Source organism: Camelus bactrianus, chromosome 13, assembly GCF_048773025.1.
Source record: "Camelus bactrianus isolate YW-2024 breed Bactrian camel chromosome 13, ASM4877302v1, whole genome shotgun sequence".
In the NCBI taxonomy this organism is placed as follows: domain Eukaryota; kingdom Metazoa; phylum Chordata; class Mammalia; order Artiodactyla; family Camelidae; genus Camelus; species Camelus bactrianus.
In genome coordinates this window covers 28,316,164-28,339,232 of record NC_133551.1, presented here as the reverse complement: position 1 = coordinate 28,339,232, position 23,069 = coordinate 28,316,164, and positions in this window count along the sequence as shown.

Here is a 23,069-nt window from a genome sequence, read left to right as displayed (position 1 = left end):
GCTTCTTTCTAGGAACTGCCTCAACACCAGGTCATGTAATTCTGGTTGATAATTGCAGGCGCAGGGACTTTATCTTCTCTGGGATAAGGCTGGTGGTGGGGAGAGGGAGTTGAAAGTGGGTCCAGGGGATCTAGAATGGCCAATAGACTTCTTCTCCCATAAATGGTCCATGGATGGACACGTGTCTTAGGCAAGGGTAACTGGAATCCGTTTCTGATAGAGTTACTAACTAAAAGTCCCTCTGCTCCTAAAATCACAGATGCTAAGGACTGTATTTGTTGACTTATGGACAGAGTTTGCCTGAGAAGAGGTCAACAGAGGAGAAAGATGAGCTGAAAAATGAAGGGGGAGAGAGAGAGGGAGAGAGAAAGAGGAGGAGAGGAGAGAAAAAGAAGAGAGAACAAGTATGAATTGAAAACATCTTTTGAGGCAGGAATATACAATAGAGAAAAGATAGTGTCTTCAATAAGTGATCCTGGGAAAACTGGACAGCTACATGTAAAAGAATGAAATTAGAACATTTCCTCATACCATACACAAAAATAAACTCTCAATGGATTGAAGACATAAATGTAAGTCCTGAAACATAAAACTCCTGGAAGAGAACACAGGCAGAACACTCTTTGACATAAATTGTAGCAACATTTTTGGATCCGTTTCCTAAGGCAAAAGGAATAAAAGCAAAAATAAACAAACGGGACCTATTAGACTTAAAAGCTTTCGCAGAGCAAAAGAAACCACTGGCAAGATAAAGAGAGAACCTACTGAATGGGAGAAAATATTTGCAAATGATGTGACCAGTAATGAATTAATATCCAAAGTATATAAATAGCTTATACAACTCAATATCAAAAAAAAATCCCAAAACCCTATTAAAAATGATTGGAAGGCCTGAATAGACATTTTTCCAAAGAAGATACACATATGGCCAACAGGCACACAAAAAGATGCTAAACATTGCTAATCATCAGAGAGATGCAAATCAAAACCATGATAAGATTATCACCTCACACCTGTCAAAATGGCTGTTATCAAAAAGGACACAAATAACAAATGCTGGTGAGAATGTGGAGAAAAGGGAACCCATATACACTGTTGGTGGGAATGTAAATTGGTGCAGCCACTGTGGAAAACAGTATGGTCATTTTTCAAAAATTTAAGAACAGAACTACCATATGACCCAGCAATTCCATTCCTGGGTATATATCTGAAAAAAATGAAAACACCAATTTGAAAAAAAAAACAACGAAAATGAATGTATGTATGTATCTGCATGACTGGGACATTGTTCTGTATAAGAAACTGACACATTGTAACTAATGGTACTTCAATTAAAAAAAAGAAAATATAAAGAAAACACCAATTTGAAAAGATACATGCACCCCAATGTTTATAGCAGAATTACTTATAATAACCAAGATATAGAAGCAACCTAAGTGTCTATCAACAGATGAATGACTAAAGAAGATGTGGTATATATATATACAATGGAATACTAGTCAGCCATTAAAGAATGGAATTTTGCCATTTGCAGCAACATAGATGGACTTGGAGGGTATTATGCTAAGTGAAGTAAGTCGGACAAATACTGTATGATGTCACATATGTGGATTTGAAAAAATAAAATAAAATAGTGAATATAACAAAAAAGAAACACACTCACAGATACAGAGAACAAACTAGTAGTTACCTGTGAGGAGTGGGGGCAATACAAGAGTAGGAGATTAAGAAGTCCAAACTATTATTATAAACTAAATAAGCTACAAGCATATATTGTACAATACAGGGAATATAGCCAATATTTTATAATGGGTATAAATATAGTATAAATTAAAAAAATTGTGAATCATTATGTTGTATCCTTGTGACTTGTGTAATATTGTACATCAGCTATACCTTAATAAACATTTTTAAAAATTCAGTTTAAAAAAAAGAGGCAATCAATATAGAGGGCAGTGGAACAATGGTTATACATTTTTTTTTTAAAGCAGCAGAACACTTTTCAAAAAAGTCATGGACAAAATTCCAATACATAAACCAATAAAATGTTGAGTAATATCAAGGGGGTGGAGGCTTCAGCATCTGCTTACCTGGTGTCCCCCTCTATGGCTTCTCTTGAGAACACTGAGGCCCCAGTGCACACAGTGAAAACCACTGGTCTACACCAAAGCAGTTTTTGTGCTTAGTCCAGTTCGCTAGGGTAGGAAAATACCCTTTGATCTGGGGCCATCACCCTGGTTTATAGTAAACACTTTGTATTTGTCAGGTCTGTATGATCTATATTTCTAGGATGCATATTTCTGCATGATCTTTATTTCCAAGAACACTGCTGAAGTGGCTGAAGCCAGCAGGTAGAGCTGGTTGTGGATTTGGAGACTGAGATTCTGTTACCTCTTTTCTGTTTTTTTTGTTGTTGTTGTTGTTGGGGGAGAGGGGGATTAGGTTTGTGTATTTATTTATTTATTTTAATGGAGGTGCTGAGGATTGAACCCAGGACTTTGTGCATGCTAAATATGCACTCTACCACTGAGCTGTAGCCACCCCCACCTCTATTTTTCTTGATGTCTATAGACAAGAAGGAAGTGCTTTGTAAACCTGCAAGTAGCGATAGGAACACAGTGGATCATTATCAATTTTGATAGTGCTTCTCTCGGTGATGGTACACAATGCTTATGACCTTTTCCCTCCAACCACATAAACCTACCACCCTCTATGTACATACACTCCAAACTTCTATTCATCTTTCAAGTTTCAGTTGCCATTTGCAACAACATGGATGGACTCGGAGGGTAAAAAGTAAGTCACATTTCCTTCAGAAAGTTTCCTGTCTTTTTCTGCCCCTCTCTTCCCTAGACTGGTACCATTCTTTACACTATACTGCAGTTGTTTGTCTCCTGCCATTAAATAGCGAACTCTATAAGGGAGGGGACTGAATTTTTCATCTCTGTATTACTGCTGCTTAACATAGAACCTATTTAATTGTAGATGTTATAAATTAATTTTATATTTTATGAAAATATAAAATTTTTTTCATAAATTAACGTTAGTAAAAAAAGAGATGAGGTAGAAGGAGGAAGGGGAAGAAACATTTTGTAACATTTTATGATTTATCAAGTATTGAGAACTTCCACTTAATTTGATATTAACACAGAGTCTTGAGGGAATTGGATAATCTATTCCTCTAGACCAGCATTAAGGACCAGCTGATTATCATGGCATTATGCATATACACATAGTTCTCAAGTCCTAGCCAAGACATAGATTCCTACTTCTTAGACTTTTAGAGTTGAAATGAACTGTTAAAATCCTACATGTAAATTAATTATAGAAATTGACTTCTGGTATTATGGAGTCTAAGTCCCACAATCTGCTGTCTGCAAGATGGAAAACCAGCAAAATTGTTGGTGTAATTCAGTCTGAGTCTGAAGGCCTGAGAACCAGGAGTACCAATGTCTAAGGGCAGAAGAAGACATGGAGTACCAATGTCTAAGATCATATCACCTGCAAAGAAAGACAATTTTATTTCTTCCTTTTTAGTTTGAATTTAAAATTTATTTTTCTTGACTAATTGCTTTGGTTTGATTATGTTGAATCTAGCTGGTAAGAGTGGGGACTCTTGTCTTGTTCCTGATCTTAGAGGAAAAGCTTTCAGCTCTTTACCATTGAGTATGGTGTTAACTTTGGGCTTGTCAAGTATGGGCTTTCCTATGTATAGGTCCATTCCTTCTATACCAAATTTTTGAGTTTATATCACAAATGGATGTTGAATTTTGTCAAATGCTTTTGTTATCTATTGAGAGGACCATGATTTTTATACTTTATTCTGTTAATACAGTGTATCACATCTATTGATTGGCATATGTTGAACCCTCCCTTGAATCCCAGGGATAAATCCCACTTGATTGTGGTGTATGATCCTTTTAATGTGTTGTTGAATTCAGTTTGCTTGTATTTTGTTGAGAATTTTTACTTCTCTATTCATCAGGGACATCGGCCTGCAGCTTTCTTTTCTTGTCATGTCTTTACTTGGCTTTGGTGTCAAGGTAATGCTGGCCTTGTAAAATGAATTTGTGAGTAGTATCTCCTTTTCAATTTTTTGAAAGAGTTTGAGATGTATTCACATTAATTCTTTAAAAGTTTGGTAAAATACACTAGGGGAGCCATCAGGTCCTGGGCTTTTATTTATTTAGAGGTTTTTAACTGCTGATTCAGCCTCCTTACTCACACTTATTATTGGCCTGTGGAAATTTTCTATTTCTTTGTAATTCAGCCTTGGTAGGTTATATGTTTTTAGGATTTATCCATGTCTTGTAAATTGTCCAGTTTGTTGGGATATAAATATTCACAGTAATCTCTTATGATAATTTTATTTTTGTGATATGAGTTGTAATGCCTCTTCTTTCATTTATGATTTTATTTATTTGTATCCTCTCTCTTTTTTTCTTGATAAACCTAGCTAAATTTTATCTTTTCAAAATCCAACTCTTATTAAGTTTTATTGATCCTTCCTATTATTTCTAGTCTCCATTTCATTTATTTCTGCTTTGAATTTTGTTATCTCTTTCCTTCTGCTGATGTTGGACTTAGTTTCTTCTTCCCATAGTTGTTTGAGGGGTAAAGTTAGGTTGTTTGAGATTTTTATTTTTTCCCTTTTGTAGGCATTTTCACTATAATCTACCTTTGTTTAGAACTGTTTTTGCTACATCCCAGAAGTTTTGATATGTTGTATTTCCATTTTTGTTTGTTTCATTTTTTTTGTTTTTGGTTTCTTTTTTGATCTAGGCATGTGTTAATTTCCACTTATTTGTAAATTTTCTAGTTTTCTTCCCATTATTGATGTCTGATTTCATACTCTTGTTGTAAAGATACTTAGTACTATTTCAAACTTTGTTTTAAAATTTGCTAAGACATTTTTTGTGACCAAGATATGTTCTGTCCTGGAAAATGTTCCATGTGTGCTTGAGAAGACTAGGTATCCTGTTGCTATTGGATGGAATGTTCTATATATGTCTCTTCATTCCATTTGGTATAAAGTATAATTCAAGTCCAGTGCTTTTTAAATTGATTTTCTGTGTGAATGATCTTTCTATTGTTGAATGTGGAGTGTTGAAATTCCCTAATATTATTGTATTATTATCTATTTCTCTCTTCAGATCTCTTGGTATTTGTTGAATATATTTAGGTACTCCAATGTTGGGTGCATATATATTCACAGTTGTATCTTCTTGGTGAATTGACCCCTTTTTCACTGTAGATAACCTTCTTTGTCTCTTTTGACAAAGTTTGGTTAAAAGCTATTTTGTCTGATATAAGTATAGATACTCCTGCTCTCTTCTGGTTTCCATTGACATGGAATATCCTTTTCTACCCTTTTACTTTGAGCCTACTGTGTCTCCTTAAAGCTGAAGTGAGTTTCTTAGGCATTTAGTTGCGTCTTGTTTTTTCATCCATCTAGATACTCACTCTATGCCTTTTGATTGGAGAATTTCTCCATTTACACTTAAAGTAATTATTGATAGGTAAGACTTTATGAATGCCATCTTATTGTCTTTTACCTGTTGTGTAGTTCCTCTGTTCCTTTCCTTCTCTCTTGCTGGCTTTCTCTGTGATTTGTTGATATGCCACAGTGGTATGCTTTGATTCCTGTTTCTTTATCTTTTGTGTATCTACTGTAGATTTTTGCTGTGTGGTTATCTCACTGAGGCTTACATAAAAGCCTCTTGCAAATGTAATAGTCTATTTTAAACTTTAACAACTTCGATTGTATACAAAACTCTACCCTTTTACTCTTGTCCCCCATTTTATTTTTTGATATCACACATTTCATCTTTTTAAATTGTGTATTATGGACTCAAAAGAAGAAAACAATAGCTCCTTGGCCCCTGCCACCTTCCAGTATTCAAAATTTAGATCAGATCCTCTGATTGGTGTTGGTTGGGACAAAAGCCCACCCCTTGGAGTAATCACTGTAGTCAGGGAATAGTATCTCACCTGGAGGATGACTGGGTTACATGCTGGTTCCTGCAATTAGGGGTGGGCAGAGGTATTTTGTATGTCATTTCCATCAGAACAATGTGGAAAAGGAGAGGGGCAGTTTCTCCTCAGAAAGGGAGACACAGACCAGGCAAATAGAACAGGTGGCTACTACAGGTGTACAATATTATACATATACAAAAAAATGTACAGCCTAACTGATAATCAAAGAAATGCAAAATAAAGAAGGTGGAATGTTGTTCACTCATCAACTTAACAAGTAATAGAGGAATGATAATGATAAGTGATAGAGGGAAATAAGACCTCTTTGATTTTTGTTTTATATATATATTTCTGAAGAAAGTAATCATGTGAAATATTATTTAATATAATGAGAAAGTTTTAATTGTTTTATGAAAGAAAGCAGCACATCAACTGTACAAGGCACCATTTTTATAACATTATTTTATAAAAATAGTATTTATATATATTTACAGTGATGTTACAATTTTGTCTTGTGATGGTAGAATTATAGTTGGTTTTAATTTTTTTCATGCTTTTCTGTATGACCCCAATTATCTTCAGTTAATGTATATAATTTTGTTTAGTTTTAATTTAAATTTTGAGATATTTAAAACATAGTACACTACAAAGAATAGTATAAAAATACTCATACCCATAACCCAAGTTAGTAATTATTATCATGTTGTTGTATTTGCTTCAAGTCTTTTTTTAAGTAGAAATAGTTCCTTTTATCTGCCATCCTCAACACCATTCCCTCTACTTTTCCAGAGGTAACAACTGTGATTAATTTGATATATAAACTGCCAAGCCATTTGTGCATCTTTGTATAAACTGTTTTATTGTATTCATTTTATAATTGGAAAAATAGTGTATCAATATGCTGCTGGAACAAACAGGCTCCCAAGATTTCAATGGCTTATTACAAAAAAGGTTTATTTCTTGGCACTGTTTGATTCCCATATTGGTAGAGATGTTTTTCCAATTTTTATGTTTCTTCTATCTTTCAAAGAGAATGAAGGAAGGCAGGTATTAAATACATAGGCTCAAATGATTACCCTTTACCATAAGCTGCTTATTTGACCCTGTTGCTTTTTAAAAACAGTATAATTTATCTTCACATTCTAGCTCCTTTGGTGCTAATAGGCTCATGTGAATGTGCTAAGAGCAGGTAAAAACCCTGCGATGGGCAGTAACAACTGTCTGCCAAATTTGTTTAGATCCGCTTTTGTTCATGGGCTCCTGTCTGCTGCTTCCCTTGCATCTCAGTTCCCAATATTCTCCTCAGGCTGCCCTTGTTTGACTCTCTATTTTGGATAAGCTTATTTGGTTCATTTCCGACTTGGAAATCAGCTTCACATACCATATTCCATAGACATCCTGCAGCCTCATTATCTTTAGGTGGGGCCACAGCAGATGCTCAGTTACTATTTGTTGAAAGCTCTTGCAAGGCATGCTTCCCTTTCTCCATGCCAACTATATACGACAGACCGGCCAGGCCTGCATCCCACCTGGCCTCCCAGTCGTGGGAGGAAGAAACATGGCTAAACTCAATCCTGAGCTTGCATTTAGTTAAATAATATGTTGCTATTTAAAATCATGTATGCACCACTCTGTAATTTAACAAAGATCTCATTTTACATGGGAAAGTAAGCAGTCACACAGGGAGCACAGTTCTCCGTATGGTGGAATGGGAAAACTCTAGTTTCTCCTCTGGATAGAGTAATGACTTTTAAAACCAGAATAAGTTTCATGCTTACAGGCACTCTCGGTTTGGTGTTTTTAAAGGGGAAGCTCTGTATGTCCAGATTTGGGTGGGTGGTCCTTTTTCTTGGCTCAGGTCATCCTATCCTTCATTCCAGAGCATGACAGAACTCAGCAGCGCAGTGGGGTCTGGAGCCCTCAGCATCCACCCTGCCCGCTGCCCCCCAAGTGCTTCTAAGTCCTGCTGAATTTTGACTAAGTTTCTTTATTCTCTCCTCTTTTGAGGACTGTACTGTAAACACTTTCATTCTGCTTGTCTGGCAGCTTTACTTCTCTCCTCGTTTCCCCTCCACCTCCCATGCTCTTGTTCTATGTTCTGCCGACCTAGACTATATTCCTGCCACGTCTCAGCACGTAAAATAGCGGTTCCCCTGAATTCTCATCAAGGAAGAGGGAATGTTGCAACTAAACATTTTGTGACTCTAATTGAAAATTATTCAAAAAAGTTGTTTCCAGCATCTTAATGGCCACTTTTTAAACATTATTTTTTGAAATTCAGCATTTCAACTTTAAGTTGGTGAACTGCTTTTCTGGAGCCTAAAGTGGATGAATTTATGGGGGAAAAATAAGCTAATGAAGCCTCTCTATGCTGTGACAAGTGACTGTGATAATGCATGCAGTTTCCCATAATGCCAGGAAGGCACAGAAAATTACTGCAGCTGCTCCATCCATGGTGGGTTTTTTTCCCCCACTAATTAGTAGCTTCTTTTGTATTCTCACCAGAACTCATGTGACTGTCATAAACTTTTTGCTTTTCCTATTCCTCAAGCTACAAGGTATTACAGGTACATGTGAAGTTATTTTTACTGTGGCACAAACTCTGGGTAAATTAACACACATTTTAAAAGAGTGGTAGGAACAAAATGGATGAGTTCTGCACTACCCAAGTTTAGCTCTTGCCATGCCCAAATTAGAAGCTTTAATCAAAACATAATAGGCTTTTGTGTATTTTGCATAGAACATATGTCTGAACCAAAAGAAAGAAGTACAAAAGAATCCTCAGGTTTGTTACTTGGACTTGGTTGTCTGAAGCAAAGTGATCCAGGAGGAAGCATTATGTGTCATGTTTTGTTTCTTATGAGTTGCAGGAGCCTTGGTGGCCAGACAGGTACCCCATGAAATGTGTGTCCACCATGTTGAGACTCTGGTTTAAGGATTGTGTGATGTTCTGTTAGTGCTTCTCCCCACTGCAAATCTCAATTATTTGACTAAGAGAAATAAGCTCTTGGAATTATGTAACATGAAATTTCCCTAAAGGACATGACTGAGAATTAAAAGTGCAGCTGTGCTTGAGAGACTTAATTATTCCAAATTCAGCTTTGACACCATTATTTCAAATCCTGATTCTGCCCTCGGGTGAATCAGTAGGTCCTACTTTGTAGCTCTGAATGTTGGGATTTACTCTAATGTCCATTTGCGGATGCTAAGTGAGCATGAGTAAATGGGTGGTTGTCTAGTATGAGTTTAGGGGTGATATTTTAATAAAATCATAATTTATAAAGCCATCAAAAACTGAACTATCTGTTTTACAAATAGTAAGCTCACTATCGTGTGTAACTAATATTCTGACGTCAGAATTAGGCAATGTTGATTTAGGGGCAGTAGTGTAAGTTTCCTGATATCCCTTTGACTAAAATATTTTTCATCTAAAAGGAAGAAAAATAGTATTTACCTGTTAGAGCAATGGTTGAAAACTAGGCTCTAGCATGAGGTAGACAGACCTGTGTTTGAATCCCAGTCTGGCAATAAGCCAGCTGTTTGACTTTGGGGCAAATTGCTTAAACTCTGTAGGGTTCAGTTTCTCATCTGCAAAATGGGGATACCAATACTACTCACCTCAGAGAGTAGGTGTTAGCATGAGATAAGATTAACTATGTAATATATGATGCACAGTGCTTGGCCCACATTAAAGGCTCAGAAATTTTAGCTGTTTTATGAAGATGAAATACAGTAACAAATTAAAGACATCTTCTATTTTATTTGATATTAATAGGTACTCAAAAACATTAATTTATTTTCTCTTCCTTTTTCTTTTTTGCCCTATTGTAGGGGTGTGGGGAGATGTAGAAAGGTGAAGGTGGAGTTGGCAGAATGTGGCCATGAAAGTGACAGTATGTTTCAGTAAAAGTTTTTGTTTTTTAGCTTTTGAAAACTGTTAAGTGACCCTCCTCAACTCCCACCTGCCACCCACTACATACCCAAGCTAGACATGATATCTGCAGGGCTCAGTGTCATGTAGCTCTGCCTCATCTTTCCTATAATAACATAGGTCTGTGTGAGAACATTCACTCCACCTCATCTCTGCCATTGTTTGGGTACAGGAGTAAGTAAAAGCTGATGTTACTTTCAGATCAGGTTATTATCTGAGAATCTGAATGCTTCTCTTCATCTCTCTTCCCCTACTCATCTGTAATCCTCCCTTGTGCTTTCCAATTTGTCTTCCTTTTCCTTTACTTCTCCTAGTAATTTGATCAGAGAGAATTCCAAGTAAACTTTAGATGTTGCGCTGTTATGCTGGGATCAAGGGAATATAAGATTCCATTTTGAGGAATATGGAAGTGTGTGTTGCCTAACATACTACTTTTATAGTTTTAAATCTTTTGCTATTTTTCAATTGTAGCATTATTTGACTGAAAAAGACAGTATTTTAGTTTCACCATAACATTTTACTCATAAAAGTTTTCCACATGGCTCTTATGGATGGATTTCATGTCTCTCAAGATGAGTGACTCCATATATAAAGTTCTGAATAGGTTTGAAATTCCTTATTTTCAGATGATTATGGGATGGATTACAGTCTTTGATTTTCCACACTGATATTGCAAGATGAAGTAATGAGCTGGAACAATTTCTTTCAGTAACTGAGGAAATGCAATATGGAGTAATAATTAAGATGGTGGAAACCACTCCAATTTCTTATCTCAGTTTAACTATATAAAAAGATGTAAAGTTTGGGATGTCTTTTTCTGTTGGGACAATGTGTTTGTTACCCTATTGCTGCTATACTACGTGATTGCAAACATAGTGGCTTAGAACAACACAGATCTACCCTTTACAGTTCTAGAGGTCAGGAGTCTAGAATAGGTCCACCAGGCTATGTTCTCTAGAGGATGTAGGGGAGGATTATTTTCCTGGTTTCTCCAGCTTCTAGAGGCTACCTGCAGTCTTTGGCTTGTGGCCTTTTCTTCCATCTTCAAACCAAGCAGCATAACATCTTCCTTCCTCTCTGATCTCAGCTTCTGTTTTCTCCCCCTCTTCTGCCTTGTGTCTACATTAGGCCCACTTGGATAATATAGGATAATCTCCCAATCTCAAGATCCTTAATCAAATTTGCCAAGTCCATTTTACCATGTAAGGTAACATATTAACAAGTTCTGGGGATTAGAAGATAGACTTCTTTGGTGGACCATTATTCAGCTAACCAAGGCCAATATCAGAATTCTGTACATTTGTGGTAAAAGAGGGGGAAGAAAAGTTGGTGAAAGCTTCTAAAAATCAAGGTCACAAAAGGCAATCAAAGATTGAAAAATGGGCATGATAAGAACTGACAGATGAATAACAGCAATAAATAATGTGTCACAATGCAGCAGCAAATGTTTCAGATATATAAAAAGGATGACCACCCAAAGATATTTTTGTAGCTTACCAACAGCATACAAAGAGAATAAAAAACAGGTAATAGAGTGAGAGATGGATGAGGTCAAGAAACACCTGTCAGAAAAGTGACTATTTAGAGAGAGTAAAGCCATTACTGTGAGAGGAGCAGAGTGGCACTTTCCTATTCTCAGTTTTTACTGGTGGCCAGCTAGTTGACCTCAATGAGACGTAAAGAACTCAGGTATTGTAAGAAACACATTATTGGAATTTTTTTTTTTTAGTAAATTAAAAAAATTTTTTTCTGAAATGGGAATTTAGAAAGTCTGATGTGGGTTAAAAACTTAATTTTTATTTGGAAACTATGATTTATCTACATAAAACCTACTTTAAATGTATATTAATTAATTGTCTAAAAATTATATGTTAGAAAACCTTAAGTTTTCCTTTGATAATAAATCAGAAAGATGAATTTCCTGCTCCTATTTTCACTGGCCCTTACCCTCTCCCCATCTTGTATAAAACAACACATGTCTCTCTTCCCACTGCTGGCTTCTGTTCACACTTTTGTACCCTGTCTCGCCTCCTGGGCTATTCCTTTAGCCTAACCCTTGATTTCTTTCCTTCTATAATCTACCTTATGTTATGATGTTATGTTAATTGATTATACTACTCCTTATTTAAAAACCTTTAATTTATTGCTGAAGAATAAATTTTACACCCTTTGGCCTGACATTTAAACCCCTCTGAAGTCAGGTGGCCTGATTTGAACAAGGGATGTGGTGCAGTGGAAAGAGATGAGGAGTTGGCACACCTTGGCTTCTGCCCAATTCCACAACTTTCAGAACTGTGAACTTGGACAAAGCAATCAGTTACCTTCTATGAGCCATAGCTACTTCATCTTTAGATTGAAGAGTATCATAATGTTGGATTAAAAGGTTGCTATGGGAATTACATTTTTAAAACAATGAATATAAAAGCATTTTAAGCAGAAGGCAAAATTTTATCATTATTCTTTTTTGTTATTGTTCTTCCCTTCTTGTCCTCCACTGAATATCCCAAGGCATCATCCACTCTGAAGTTTAGTATTCTTTACAAATATCGCACGTTTTCCCATTTGCCTTTGTGTGTTAGTTTCCTATTGCAACTGTAACAGATAGTCACAAATGAGTGCTTTAACATAGCACAAATGTACTGCTTTATAATTCTAGAGGTCCAAGATCTAAAGTGGGTCTCAGGAGGCTAAGCTCAAGGTGTTGCAGAGCTGCATTCTTTCTGGAGGTACTGGGGGGGATCTGTCCCCTTGCCTTTTGTCAGCTTCTAGAGGCTGCATCACTCTGACCTCTGCTTCTGTCCTTACATCTCCTTCTCTGACTCACATTCCTGCCTCTCTCCTATAAAGAACACTGGTAACACTTAGCGTCTACTTGAATAATCCAAGATGACCTCTCCATCTCAAAATTCCCTAATTTAATCACTTTTGCAAAGCCTCTTTTGCCACATTAAGGAAACATGGTCATAGATTCTGGGGATTAAGACATGGATGCCTTTGGGGATCATTTTGTCTGCCACACTTGGCTTGGACTCTCTCTCCACCTTGGGTTGCTAATCTCTCTGACTAACACCTGCGTACAGTATGTGTGTTTGTATCCTTTCTGCCATAAAACCTTTCTCACTTACTCCCAACAGAAAATAATCTCTTCTGTCTGTAAACTCCCTATGTTAGGAGAGACATTTTTAATGTCTACTGCTTTTCTCCAACAGTCTTCAATTGAATATTTTGAATATTGACTTCTTAGCTACTCTTCACTTCTCAACTCTGTGAAGAAGGAGAGAGTTAAAACTACACGGGGCAGGTTGATAAGAGAAGACAGTCGAGTCGGGTGATGAACTGCACTTCCCAGGGTTCTGCTTATAGTTAGGCCTGGTAGTGATGTGTCAGAATACTGGTGCTGAGGAGGGACTGGAGTGAGGAGGGACCGGAGTGAGGGAAGCTAGTAGAATCCAAATGCTGGAGTGAAAGACCTCATTCTTCTAGAGTAGGAGAGCCAGAGCCTCCCAGTATCCATCACAATGCTATACTAGGTTTTAATGAGTTGGCTACAAACAACTATTTGAATCCTCATTAAATGTTTTTGGGAAAGGGACAAGTAAGAAAGAAAATGACTAGAAGTTACCTGTTTCTCTGAGAAACTGCCTAGAGATTTGGATGGTTGGCTTCCATTATGAACTTAATTTTAGGGTAAAACTTGAGTCAACTCATTCAAAAGTCTGAAGCTTGGAAAGATAATAACTATTCTCTGTTCCATCTCATTGGACTGGAAGGGTGGAAGCATAGAATGTTTCTCTTAGACATAAAATGTATAAAACATTATTTATATTTTATTTTTAAAATTACAAATAATTTTTTGAGCTAAATACTGATATATTTTAGCATCAGAATTTAAGGTTAATGTAATTGTGACTTAAGTTACAGTTTAGCAATAGAGAGATGTTAGCAAAATTCTTCTTTAAAGAAATATTTCTTCAAAAAAGATTTTAATCATAGTTAACAGATTGGATTTTTTTCTAAATGGAAAAAATATTTAATTAAAAAGCTGGGTATCTTTCTCTATCTAGTGGTAGTTATATAGACAGTGCAATACTTTCTGACACTAAGACTTTTAAGAAGTGATATGGACAAGGACAGATGTTGCAAAGCTTAAAAAAAAAAAACAACTCCTCAAGTAGTATAATAAAACACGTTATAAGCTGATCAGAATTCATCAGTAACGGAGTTTAATTCCATGGTGCTGTACTGTTATCTGTCAAACATTCTTACAATTAAGAGAAAATATCTCCCAGCGTTTCCATGGTGCTAGAGCATTCTAGTAGAACAGCCAGCCCACACAGGGCCAAGAAGCTATAAAATATTAATTCAGCACACGTATGCATCCGACAATCTTAACATTTATTATAGGTTACAGTAATTTTGCCCTAACAAGTGATTCAGTTAAAATGAACACTGCCAAATATTGCAGAATAGGGCAAACCTTCCCATTTTCTTAAGGAGTTTAGCTTAAAATAATTAGGACCATTTGCATGATAGTGAGCTCTCCACAATCACCACTTAATACATAAAGGGGGATAAAGAACGTGAAGGTTGAATGATACCCATTAGTAATGTAGCTATGGCAGGCTGCATGTGTGGGGCTGGGAGGGAGCTTTTGAGGGCACAGCAAAATAAGTTTCGTTTCCTTAGAACTCATCTGTTCAGGAATCAGAGAAGTGCTAGATTTTGAGGTGAAAGAAGAAAGCTTTCTGTTTTAACAAATTTCAGATTAAGAAAACATCCAAAAGGGAAGAAGGAAGTCCAGATTCTTTTTGACCAATCCTAACAGTGGCTCATTGGGGAGCCAGAAATAACACTATTCAGACAGGAATCACACTTCACATTGAACAAACTAAAAATGTCATTTCTATTCCCAGTTAGAGGGATGGATTCATATAAGGTTTTGGTAAATTAAGCCGATAGAAGTATCAGTAGAAGTAAGACAGAAGTGTTCATAACTTGTGAATGAGAGATTTCTTTCACTATTTTTATTTCCCCCCTAAAATTATCTTTTTAAAAGGTATTTATCATAACAGTCTGAGATTTAGAGTTATTTGTGGAATTTATAAAAAGTCTAACAAATGACATTTATCATATATGAGTCCAGCTGTCTTTCAGGTGACTTGTTTTAGCATTACTTATTAACTATCATTGCTGACGTTTTTGTCTGAAATGCTAAAGTGAAAAAAGTCTAGTGTTCTATAGATTTCAGGGAGCTGTAACTACACAAATGCCTTATGTGCAGAGATCTTGGAAATGGAGGAAGAGAAGACAAAATTTTCTCACCTTCTCGTCAGGGATTGATTTTCTACTGTTTCTAAAATGACTACATTTTCAGTTTTGCAGATATTCATGGCTAGTCTCTGCAGGTATTGTCATTTAATTAGTGAAGAAAATATGGGTATCTATGTCTTAAATGAGGAAAAACACATTTCTTTTTTTCATTTTTCTTTCTTTTTTTACTTACTCCCTACATCAAGGTTCAAGTTTGCAGTCAGAGCTGATCCTCTAACTTCCCACTGGCTCCTCTGTTCATCTTTAAGAGCCACTGTAATTTTTTGTTTCTTTTTCCTCGAAGCTTCCAAGTTCTACAATTTTATCTATCTGTCTGTCTGTCTATCTATCTATCTATCTATCTATCTATCTATCTATCTATCTATCTAACTCCCAGATTCTGTCACCTCAGTCACATCTTTGGGGTGTGATTTCTTTTTATTTCTCTTCCACCTTTACTATTTCTGACTTCACAAGCTTCCTATGAGGACCTTTAAGTTTTTCATCTGCTTTATCTAATTATTCTTTTGTTCATGCCTTCATTTATTATTTTACTTTTTCATTCACTTATTAAGCCATGCACCCACGCAAGAATCCATCCATCTACCTATTTACCCATCCATACATCCATCCATCCCCACCCTCTTCTTCGCTCCATAGTTTCCGTATGGGCAGATACTGGTGAGCACAGCAGCATCCAATTTACAGCATTGCTCATCCTTTTCTCATCCACTGTCCACTGGCGGCATCTGAAAGAATGGTTGGTATTGAGGAGTAGGAAAGAGAGGGCTCAGTGATTAGGTGAAGGTCACAATATAAAGGTAGAAGGGAACAGCAGTGACAAATTTCTGATCAGATTTTGGCTACAGACTTGCCTTTTACTTTTCCTCTTCCCAGAATTCAGACAGGATGGGCTCGCCTAGCTTTCTTCTCAGCTAAGGATATCTATCATTCAATCTTTGCCAGCCTCTGTCTTACTTCATTTTTTATTCTCCCTGAATATTAATGTAAGAGGGAAAATAACCTTATTTATGTATTTATATATTTATGTATTTATTTATTTATTTTTATGTGAACATTTTGTATTGAGTTATAGTCCTTTCACAATGTTGTGTCAAATTCCAGTGTAAAGCACAATTTTTCAGTCACACATGAACGTACATACGTTCATTGTCACATTCTCTTTTGCTGTGAGAAAATAACCTTATCTAGACTTTGTATATATGCCTATGTATCCACTTTAATGTCTACTTCAAGAAGCAGGGGTTTTTGTTCATTTAATTCACCTCTGTATCCTGTGTAAGTATTAATTGGATAATTAATTAATAAATGAATACTTTGAATTTTGCTCTCTTAAATCAGAAAAGTAAACTTTCCTCTGACACCTGTGCTCTTCTCTTCCCTTTTCCTCACTTGCTGCAGTATTTTTGGCTTATGGTGACTGAAGAATAAGGGTACATTCTACAGCAGTGGAGTTAGGATAATAGGATACATGTATGTGTGGAATCCTCTCCCAGGGCCATACATTTTTCAGTTTTGCAGCTCTTGTTTAGATGTTGCATATTTAGCTTCTATAGTTTGTGCTTATGTAATAATACATTAATAGATGAAACCAATAAATTTAGTTACATTTTAACTAACTTTAAAAAAATTATTAAATTTGATTGAGATGGTTAGTCCTAGAGCCCAGTGTCCACATAATTTCAGGTGGGCCAACACAACTTCTGCTCTTTGAATCAATTATGTGAAAATGTAAGTTACATGATAATGCAGTTGGGGCTACATATAGTACAATTTTGGACCATTAGCCATCACTTACGTAGATATGTAAATATGAATATTTGTACCCATTCTCAAAAGGGGATTCCTTGGGGAGTTGAAAAGCCCTCTTGAGAGATTTGATATTTCTTTGTTTACCCTGAAATCTTCCCCAGAGGGTAGGAGAATCATTTTGGACGGAATCAGCATACTGGGTTTCAAATGAACTAATGCTGTACAATTAAAGGGTGGCTGCATGCTGGTGCTCCTCCAGGGAAAAGATGCAGATTATTTAAAAATTTCATTTCTAAAGCTCTGCTTTTTTGTGGGCTTCCTCTCAACCTGCAATTGGGAACTCTTAGAATTCTTCACCACACATTCTTAAAGTCTTTTTAAAATGTGGGTTTGTCTTATTATTTCTTTTAAACTAAATCTGAATTTTTTATTACTAGAATAATTAATAAGCATTAAGAAAATTTACAAAATACAGAAAGTTATGAAAAAAACCCTATAATTCCCCTATCCAGAGAAAGCAGCTATTTATATTTTGATGTATTTAAGTATTTTTTAAATGAATACATTTATAAGTATCTTATTTTACAAAGATAGGGTAATCTATTAAGCCTTCCAAATATTGTAAAAAATTTATGAGACAAAAAAATTTGCTCACCATCAGGTTCTACAAGGATTAAGTTGTTAGCCATTGCAGTCATTGACCAGCAGTGCACCCTGAGTGGAATTCAGGATGAAAAACAGGATGAGGCCCTCTGTGCTTTAGAAAAACAGGCGTCTTAGATAGTTAGATGTCTATTTCAGGAAGAATTTTAATGAACCAGATTCTTGCACCCTTCCATACATAGAAAGGCACTATCTGTTCCTTGTGACTAGCTTGGATGTATGCCTGACTGCACGCATTCCCTAGCCATAGTCACATATATGTGACTCCTGTATCTCTTTGGAGCTGTTCTCTCAGAGCTACTGAGAGGCTATCTCCTGGGCTATAGTCATCAGTGAGACCCTAAATAAAACTCAACTCACAGTTCTTATGTTGTGTACTTTTCTTTCAGTCGAGAATATCTTAAAACAGCATATTCAAAATTTAAAAACAAGTAACCAATGTGGATTATTCTGTTGATTTTAATTATTTAACACTATATCCTGAGCAGTTTTACTTGTCAGTAAGTATTCTCTGACACTATTATATGTAAAGGCTGTATAACATACCATTATATTTATGTATCAGAATTTATTTAACTAATTTTCCATTGTTGGACATTAATTTTTAGCTATTCTAAACCAACATTATATATATATTTTGTATTTACCTGTGATTATTCCCTGAGGATTAATTTAAGATCTGATATTCTGGAACAAATGTGGCATATACATTTTTAAAACTTTAATATTTAGTCTCAATTTTTCCATAATTATTTAAATAGTTTATTCCACCACCTACTGTGCCTAACTAATAAGCTTGTTTCTCTGTACAACTTCAGTGCAACTAGTTGATACTTCTTCCTCCATTATGTAACAGTTACATGACTTAAAAAGAATTTACCCCACCTTGGACACCAAGAATGGGTTCTGAATGCTTTCAGTCAATTATCAAACTATCTTCTTTGCCACAATGATTGCTTTAGGCCAAGAATGGTCCCTGAATCCTTAACTCAATTGTCAAACTGTTAGTTCCCTTGCCAAAATGATTGGTTTAGGCATGGGCATTTAATACAGGACTAATCCAATTGGAAATCGCCATTTCCCTGGCCCTAGTGATAAGTTAAGGATTGGACATGTGACCTAAATTTGTTCAATCAAAATAAATGCTAGGGCTGAGCTCATTGAAGAGATATCTCTTTTTTTTTTTTTCTGAATGATGTGGTGCAAAGCCTACCCCTGGAATTACTATAGCCACTTTGCCTCCAAGAGGGTAGCCATCTTTAAAACAATGCTGATAAATAGACCAAATCCAAAGAATTAAAGAGAATTGGAGCTTGATTACTGATTAAACCATGCCTGAAAGCAAATTTATCTCTGGAATTTAAAATTCTTAAGGGTTCACTAATTTTCCATTGTTTTTAGGCTATTTTGCATCTATTTTCTGTTATTTGCTACCAAAAACATTTGAGCTAACACATCTATGTACTATTTTTTAAATAAAATATATATACTCATAAAGAGGCAGAAAGGTAGTTTATTGCTGTTTTAGTTTGTATTTAGTTGATTATATGCTAGACTGAGAATTTTTATAGTTATTGGTCATTTTTATTCCTTGTTTATGAATACCTTCATATTCAGTGCTCATTTTTAATAATTATGTTTTCATGTGTTTCTTCTTACAGAAAAATAGGACAGAACTTCTAGACTTACCTATTGAAACATTTTTCCATATTGGTTATTTGTCTGTAAATTTTGAATATTCTGTTTTAAGCTACCCAGAAGTCCTAAGTTTTTGTATATTGAAATCTGTCACTTTGTCTTTCAGATTCTGCTTTTATTCATACTCCTAAAGAATCCTTCTCCACTCTAAAATCAGAGAGCTATTTACTTACATTTTCCTCTAGTTATATATTTTTTTACTTTTCTTCACACTTAAATCTTTCATTAATTTGAAAAATATTTTGGTGTTTGATTTATGGTAGGACTATACTTTCATCCAAATAATGAAAGCAACTAAGTATTTGAGGCAAATAATCTTCAAATATGAAAATACCAAGAAATTATTTGTTGTTTCATTTTCCTTAAACTTATTCCATGGAAGATAGGAAAACTTTTTCTCATTGGTTTGTTATTCAAGGTGTGATGTTTAAAAATCCATTTTTATAAAGCAACTTTCAATCTAAATTATCTTCTTTTGCCTATCTACGGGTATTGGTGCTTTGTCTAAGATTAGATGTCTCTAAGATTACTTTTTTTTTTTTTTTTAAAGAAAGGAGCTTGCCTTTATCTGTCAAGTCCTAATACAAAAGGCCTAGCAACTGGCTGACTGTGTCCTATAAATATGTTTTACTGACACTTTGTAGTGTATATTCAAACAGGAAGTGGAGAACCAGGAACTGAAAAAAAAAATAGTCACCCTAAATCCGCTGTTCAGAGATTAACATCAACAAAAAGGACCATGACAGTTTTTTACTTTTTCTTTGAATTGCCATCTTTTATGTTCTGACCACATAGAGAAGGGAAAAGAAATTTAAGCCTTATGGGGACTTTTCAGGTGAAAAGATTTTAGAGGACTCTTGTACAGAGCAGCTTAATGAGGTAAAAAAGATTTAGGCCATCTCTGAAGACCTGCAGTGAAAACAAGAATGTGGCAATAATTTAGAGTTTGGGAGCCTTTTAGAAGATTTATATAAGGGACCCCAGGGCTGATACTGTCCCACTGCCTTAGGACTGTCTTTGTCTAAGTGGACCAAATGGATACTGCTTCTGCTTTGGATTCGTAAGCCTGTAGGCTAAGTGGATTCCACTGTGTGTTCTCCAGAGTTTAAGGATCTTTATGGAAATGATAGTTCAATATAAATTTGAGAAAATAAATAGAACTTGGCACAAAGTTTCACTTGGATGCTTGAAAGCTTTTTATACATTTTTATAATATGGGCCTCTAATGTGTATATATATCAAGAAACAGAACTAGGAACAAAGAGTGGGGGCTACACCAATGATTTTGCCTTCTAAACACCATTTGCATCCATCCCACCTATTCATTTATGTGACTGCTGCCTCAGTTTAGTCCAGGGGTCAGCCAGCTTCTTCTGAAAAGGTCCAGATACTGAATGTTTTAGTCCTTGTAGGCCATATGGTCTCTGTTGCAATTACTCAACTCTTACTGTTAACAGCATGAAGACAACTATAGATAATATGTAAACAAACTTTTGTGGCTGTTTTCCAATAGAACTTTATTTACAAAAGGAGGTGGTGGGCCAGATTAGACTTATGGACTATGGTTTTCTGATTCCTGATTTAGAATATCTCTCATCTGAGTTGTTGTAATGATTTCTTTTTCTTATGATCAGTTCAATTCATATCAGTTCACTTCATTTCAGTTCCATAAACATTTATTGTCTTAGACACTCACAATACAAGGATAAAGAAGGCAAAGTTACTGCCCTTAAAGAGCCAAGAGCCCAGAGGAAACATGGATGTGGAAGCCCCATAACATTAATGTAATGAGGTAGGATTGCTCTGTGCATTGCTGCCAAAATGGGCTTTGGTAAAAGAGATGATCATTTCCCTTTTCTGCTAAAGTACTTTTAGTGGTCTTTTACAGCATCATCATCACAAGTCCTCAATGAGATATGTAGGGTTTTCATTATCTGGCTATCTGGCCTATAATCATCTTTCTAGATGCATCTTTTTAACTTTCTACTTCCATAGCTTAAATCCTAACTACAGTAAAACTTAGTACCACCTATGGCAACCACACATACCATTCTGCTCTTTTACACTCTGTGCCTTTGCAAATGCTGTCCTGGAATGACCTCCTCAATCACCCACATCCAACAAGAGGAAGGCTTTTCTATCTAAGCTGTCCAAGGATTGTAACTGAAGAAAAGAGTGTGATGGTGAGTTCTTTCTCACTGGAATCAGGGGTTGGTTAAACACTTGGCAGGGGTATCGGATGTTTTTGGGGCCCTACCCAGATTCCTTTAATGGGACTTCTGGGTACTACAGGTATTGGTTGTTTAATGCACATACCTGCATGCTTACTCTGAGGATTTCCCTAACCTGATAGGAGCTACCTTGCCTGCAGATTCCAGGGAGGTTATACACTTCCCTTTTTCCTTCCCCCAGATTCCAGCAAATGACTTTCTGATGTGGGGTGTAAATAGCCAAGTCCCTTTGTCTCTGGGTAGGACGAATTCTCTGATGTAATTCCTGCACCAGGTCTTACCAGGGGAATCAGGCTGAGACTGGAATTCTAAAACCACATCTATATTAGTTGAGAATTTCCTCAATAAATTCCTTGCAGAAGAATCCTTTGAAGGGTACTGAGATTGAATGACTTTTAAAATCTCTTATTAATCTGCATGATTCTGGATATAAAAGGAAGTCTTCATACTCCAATCCTATCTCTATTAATTCTCTATCACTCCAATCCTACCTCTGTCACTTACAGTGTCACCTTAGGCAACCTTTGCAGTCTCTCTAATTTTCAATTTTCTCATTAGTAAAATTGGGATAATAATCAGATCTACCTCAAAGAGTTGTGAGGATTAAAAAAGGTAAATGCCACAGTGTGTGGCACTTAAAATACACTCAGAAACATTAGATATTTTTATTATCATGGTCATAAACATTATTATAAACATTATTATATTTTCCCCAAAGAGAAAATATGAAGGCAGTATTTTTTAATGTATTTTAAGACGATAAGAAAATTACCTGAGTAAAGTAATGGGAACTATGAAAAATCCATACACTTGGTGAACATATTTGATTTCTTCACCAAGGGTGGCTTTGTCTATGTGCTCTTAGCCTCACACACAGTAGGTGTTTAGTAACTGTTTGTTGATGAATATAGAGACATGTTGGACTAAAAAAAGACTTGAATTTTGGGTGTTCAGTAAGTCTTAAACAAAAGGTTAAACCAAAGATAATTGAATTTAAGAAGTTAAAAAGGAATATCCATGATTTATGTAAAAAAATAGTGCATTCCAATATGTCTATTCTAGTTGTGTTACACATATGTGACCCGTTAGTCGTAGACTTTGCCATAGTCTAGGTTACATTTCCTTGAATGCCCAGATAACAGCAGCCTGATGCTCAAACCCACCTGAAATCACAAGTCCTGCCATTTTACCAGAGTCCCAGCCCAAGTCATTTCCTGGAATCCTTGAGGAGTTTATTCACATGCTGCACAGATCCGTCCTGGACATTTTTTGCTATTTCATCCAGGTACCTGATTGCTCCAATCTTCTGCAAGTTCCTTACTGGGGTTTTGAGAATGGCTCTTTGTATGCCGCTATTCTCCCCTCAACTTACATGTCCAACTCAGGTTTATGGAAGGTTTAGGGATGACAGGAAAGAATAAACAACTGTGGCAGGTTGTATTTTCCTAAAGTGGCACACTATCCCCAAAGACACACCATGCCATATG